Here is a 6,000-nt window from a genome sequence, read left to right as displayed (position 1 = left end):
CTTTTATATTACAAATATTGTTCTAACTGTTGTACATGGTACAAAAAATTTTAAAAGCTCACTCTACTCTCCTAAGAGATAAATCTTTTTTTTTTTCATTTTAACTGGCTTAGTTAAATTCATATAACTAATTCATAGTAAATAAAAGTCATAATTCTTCTCTAAACCCTCAAGATTTAGTGAGCTTCATAAAACCCAGTTGTATACAATCAATATTTTGAACATAGAGACATAGAACTTGCTTTAACTTTATAGAAAATAAGAACTATTTGTAAATGCTATATGCTTCACTACTAGGATGTGGCCTTTGGGAAATGATTAGCTCATGAGAGTCATAAATACAAACAGCACACTTATATGGGAAACTCAGGAGCACTCTCTCACCCCTTCCACCATGTGAGTATGGTAAGCAGAAGACAGCTCTCTGTGAATAAGGAAGCAGACTCTCACCAGACACCAAATCTTCTAGGGCCTTGATCTTGGACCTCCCAGCCTCCAGGATGTTGGAAAAAAAAAATTCTGTTGTTTTTAAGCCACTCATTCTATGGTATTATGTTACAACAGGCTTAAATGATTATGACAAATACTTAATTTAAAAAGGAAGCAAATGCTAACATCATACTTAATGAGGAGAAACTGGATGCACTTCCCCTAAGATCAGAAAGAAATTAAGAATGTCCTCTCACCACAACTACTCAGCATCACACTGGGGAGTTCTATCTAATGTAATAAGACAAGAAGTAAAAGAAGGTATTCCATACAGGAAGAAAAAAGATTTTCTTTGCTTGCAGATGTAGGAAATCCCAAAAATGGGGGGAACCCTCCTGTAACTAGTAAATGAATTGCTTTTTTATCTATCAGAAAATTAAGACTTTGAATTAAAAAAAAATACCATTTACAATAACACCAAGAAAAAATGAAGTACTTGGGCAGACACCTGACAAAAAATGTACAGATTCTATATACAGAAAACTACAAAACTCTAAGGAAAGAATTTTTAAGTAAATGGAGAACTATTCTGTGTTCATGGATTGAAAGAATCAATATTGTTATCAACTTTTCACAATTTGATCTATAGATTCAACATCATCCTAATAAAAATTCCAGCAAGCTATTTTTTATATATTGACAAACTAATTGTAAAGTCTGTAAGGAAAGACAAAAAACAAAAATATTCAATATAATACTGATGAACAAAATTGGAGAACTTTACAGTACTCGACTACAAGATTTATTATAAAGCTAAATAATCAATATAACATGGTATTGAGAAAAAAGTAGACATAGATCAATATAGCAGAATAGAAAACATAGAAAAAGATCCCACAGATACAACAAACTAAAAAATTCAGGTGACTTGGGTTTGGTGAAGAGTTTTTACATACAATATCAAAAACATAATACATGAAAGAAAAACATTGCTAAGTTGGGCTTTATTAAAATGATACACATCTATCTGTGAAGACTGTTAAGAAATGAAAAGACAACTAACAGAAAAGAACCTTTGAAAAACATACACCTGAGAAAGGACTTTTATCCAAAATATGTAAAGAACTCTTCAAACTTCACAATTAGAAAATAAATAAACCAATTAAAGAATGAATAAAAATCCAGAACAGACACCTCATCAAGGAGAGACAGATGGCAAATGAGCAAGCACCTGAACGAGCACTCAAATCACTTGTTAGGTAACTGCAAATTAAAGCAACGAAACACCACCATACATCTATTGAAATGGCTGAAATCCATCGAACTTATAACAGCAGTTGCTGGAGAACATGTGGAGCACCAGGAACTTTCAGTCATTGCTGGTAGGAAAGCAAGATAGTACAGCCACTTTGGAAGATGGTTTGGCAGTTTCTTACAAAGTTAAACACAGTCTTCTCCTGTGATCCAGCCATCACTCTCTTAGTTATTTACCCAACTGATTTGAAAAGTTATGTCAACACAAAAATGTGTATGTGATTATTTATACCAGTTGTATTCATAATTATCAAAACTTGGGAGTGGGCAGGTTGAGATCATTGAATGTATATACTCATGTTCATTCAAAAACATTTCTAGTCAACTGCAGATCCAATAAGTGAATTTCTCATAGCCTTAAGTTTCTAGCTGAATTATTTTTTAAAAAACTGATGCAAGGTCAATGATAACAATGTGAATAAGAGATCACAATTTTGTTCAGTATCATCATCCAGTTATGATGAAATCAGTTGATATCACTTTCAAAAGACAAAGGAAAGTAAATAAAGGGAAGTAGATAAAGGTGGAGGCAGGTGCGTTTGTAATTCGTTAGCTATATTTGTGACAGCCTTTGAAGACAGACATAACAGACATGATTATGACTTTCCTTTGAGGCCTATGTGCAATGGCAGATTAGTAACCTGATACATTTTCTATATTTATCTCCATAACAAAGATCTATTTTTAAATCAGCTAACACAAAGCATGGTTTTGTTTTATGTCATTGCAACACCCCAGGGATAGGACGGGCCATCTGGACGGATTGGCTGGGGACTGCTAGGGACTCAGGAGACGTCTGTAATGAATAACTTACCTCTGTGGAACTGTCAGGGCACAAATAAAATTTTTCCAAAATGCTCAGTTTATTGTTTAGAATGACATTTCTCAGATTGAACTATTGCTCTTTTAAGAGAGAATAATATGTTATGTTTTTTGCTGGCATGAATCAATGGAAAATAAGTGAAAACCAAGCACCGAGTTCAGTTCCTATCTTGTTATATGTGGTGGGAAAGGATAGGGGTCAATAAGATGTCTTTAAAGAAATAGATGTTCTAAGTCCCACCCTGAGGAAGCACCCTCCGATCCCTTGGACGAGAGGACATTCAGCCTCTTTCAGCCTGGGAAGAGGACATGTGCTGGTGTGTGCTAGTCATGTAAAGACATGAACCATTGTTATAACGTGAATTCTGCCTTTGTCCAAGTGTTCTTCTTTTCAAGAAAAAAAAAATGATCCTTTTGCCTGCCCAGGTTGCTCATTTGGCTAGAGCGTCATTCTCATATGCCAAGGTTGCAGGCTGATACCTGAAAGCACTAAGCAAATTATTGTTACTATTAACTTCTCTTTATACATTTGCTGCCTGGCTCAGAGGCTCATCTCCTTATGTAAATTTTTCCCTCTCTTGAAGCACTTATTAAAGATATGTCTATCTTGCCTTGGCTGGCTCAGTTGGTAAGAACATCATCAAATACACCAAAGTCGAAGGTCCACCAAAGTCGCAGGTCCTGTCCCTGGTCAGGGCACAGACAAGAATCAACCAATGAGTGCATAAGTAAATGGAACAACAAATTGATGTTTCTGTCTTTCCATCTCTGTCTATTAAATAAATAAATAAGTGTGAAAAAAAGAAAAATGATACTTTCACACCTTATATTTGGAGTTGCCAGTCAGAAAATTCACTGGGCACTTCCTAATATAGGGCGGGCACTATTTTAGGGCACCAGTGCAGGGTTCCGCTGTGTGGAACAACGGGCACAGTGGGAAGAGGCAAACACATGAATAGAGTTCTCCGCCCTGCCCACCTGAAGTCTCCTTCACATCTTTAGGTATAAAATTTCCTGAATCAGACGGGGAAACAAAAACCCATTCTCCTTGTTATTAACTTGGGGATGGGAAACCTAATGTCAGTTGACAAGTGCTTAACATACAGGCAGGAAAACTTACTAAAATATCTGTTTCTCAGGCCTACATTTTCTTGTGTCCCATTTTTGAAACTGAAGGTTCTTATAACTTTGATTAAATTTATTTTTAAATCTTATTAAATCATATTCCTCTCTCTCCCTCTCTCTCTATATAAATATTTAATCATATTTAACTATATATACATATATACGTATATATGCATATATACATATATACATATATACATTATATATGTATATATATAGAGAGAGAGAGAGAGAGTATAAATATAGATATACACTCTTCAAAGAAGTAGCATTTCCCCTGCATAATCAGCAACCCTCAAGGCAGCATAAGACAGCAGTGGCCATGAAGTCTGGGCTGCCAGCAGTCTAAAAGATAGCATCTTTTCCTAAGTATATTTCAGCTCTGGAGCCCTAAGGTAGAATGACACCCTGGCTATTCTCCCATAAGACTGGATAGAGGAATGGAAAAGACCTCAGAGATGCCCTCAAGACCTGAAGAAATACTTTATTACCCTTACCTCATCTCCCACCTATCAGCTCCCAGCATGATCTCGAACTACCAACCTCAATTCTTGTGATTTTGGCTTATGTAGTTTGTAACCTACATGCCATTGCCTTCGGGGAGTTCAGGCTTTTGAACATTAGCTTTCTGTCCTCCTGTATGCTGCCACTCAAAATAACACAGTGAATCTTCCTCCACTGCAGTTCTCCATATCTAGTGTTTGTCTCTGCTAGTGCTGGGTGGATGAACTCCTTCTGTTCTGTAATGTTTTCCTGGAGTAGTCTCTTGCCTCAGATCAGTGATTTTCAACCTTTTTCATCTCATGGCATGCATAAACTCATTACTAAAATTCTGTGGCTCACCAAAAAAAATGTATTTTTTTGCGGATCTGACAAATAAAAAATAAGTATAATTTTGATTCATTCACACCAGATGGCTATTGCTGTGTTGGCCATTGTCACTTTTTTATTTGACAGCCTCAGGGAAATGAGGTCAGTGATTTGAACTAAATAGTCAGGTATTGCATGTTTTCAATATTCTTGGGGCACAGTCAAAAGTCACTGCCTTAGGTATATTTTCAGGTCATACAGCAGGACCTGCTTGAGGTCAAAGTTTTTGTGTCAATCGGAAATTTTCAATGTATTGAAGAGAACACACCGGGTATTCCAGAGGCAAGGGAAGGGACTCTGTGGACAGGAGAGAGAGAAAATGTTCCCAGACAGTGGGAAGAGGACACAGACATCCAGGTCTTAATTGGGACCTGCCCCATGTGGTAGGGCCTCAGGCAGGAATGGCTGTGCTGTCTACCCACCGAGGCCGAACTTTAGGGATTGTGGTTCCCAGTCTTGCCAAAGATCTGCCCCATCCCCAAATCAGTTAGGAATTATGAAGCTGTCAGATCTCGAGGGGTCACCCAGACCACGACGACTAGCAGTGTACCCCCAGCCCCATTCTGCTCTGGTTAGCTCGGTGGGAGAACAGGATGCGGGGAGAGGGATAAACCCCACTGAAAACTCAAACTGAAGTCCTTCAAGTTGGGTGTCAAATTTCAATTGATTTAACAGAAATAAAGGCAGTCGTATCTTTTCTCAGCTGAATTTGTAGTTGCTACTTCAGACTTCTTACTCACAGCTTGTGAGTAAGCTCAACTCTTACTTTGAGCTTACTTCTTTGTTAATTCTCAGAACAACTCATGCTGTAAACACTGCTATTCCTTTTCATCCCCAAATGGTTAGCTGTGATGTTTGTTGTGGATCACAGGCACAAAGAGGATGTGCAATCATAATACTTAGCTCATAACACACTTCTGACATTGGTCCATTTTGGCCACCTTTTATGTAATTGGCTTATAATTTTTGGTTATTTTTAATTATGTAATAAGCACACATGAAACTACCATTCAAAATAAAAGCTAGGACTTTCACATGCACCTAAGTACCTCTCCCACACCATCCCTTTGCTTCCCCCACTCATGGTAACCACCTTCTCAACCCTGTTTCATGAGTCCTTTTTTATATGGTTCTATTATCTGTATCTGTGGTCTTAAAATGTTTGGTTTTATTATTTTATATTATAAAAAAGGAACAATGCTGTATGTACATTTTGAAAACTGAATTTTTATGCTTATTATGTTGTTATATTTTATCTATATTACTGGGTGGGACTGTAATCTATTCATTTGACAGCTCTACAATATTCTATTGTGTGACTATACCATTCCTTCCATCCAAAAAGGGCACTTGGGTTGCCTCCAGGTTTTGCTATTATAAACAGTGCTGCTGAGACTTTTTTGTGTATATGTCCCCTATTGAACATTGGACTCTGCACCT

The sequence above is a fragment of the Phyllostomus discolor genome, chromosome 1, assembly GCF_004126475.2.
Source record: "Phyllostomus discolor isolate MPI-MPIP mPhyDis1 chromosome 1, mPhyDis1.pri.v3, whole genome shotgun sequence".
In the NCBI taxonomy this organism is placed as follows: domain Eukaryota; kingdom Metazoa; phylum Chordata; class Mammalia; order Chiroptera; family Phyllostomidae; genus Phyllostomus; species Phyllostomus discolor.
Note: the sequence above shows the minus strand (reverse complement) of the source record.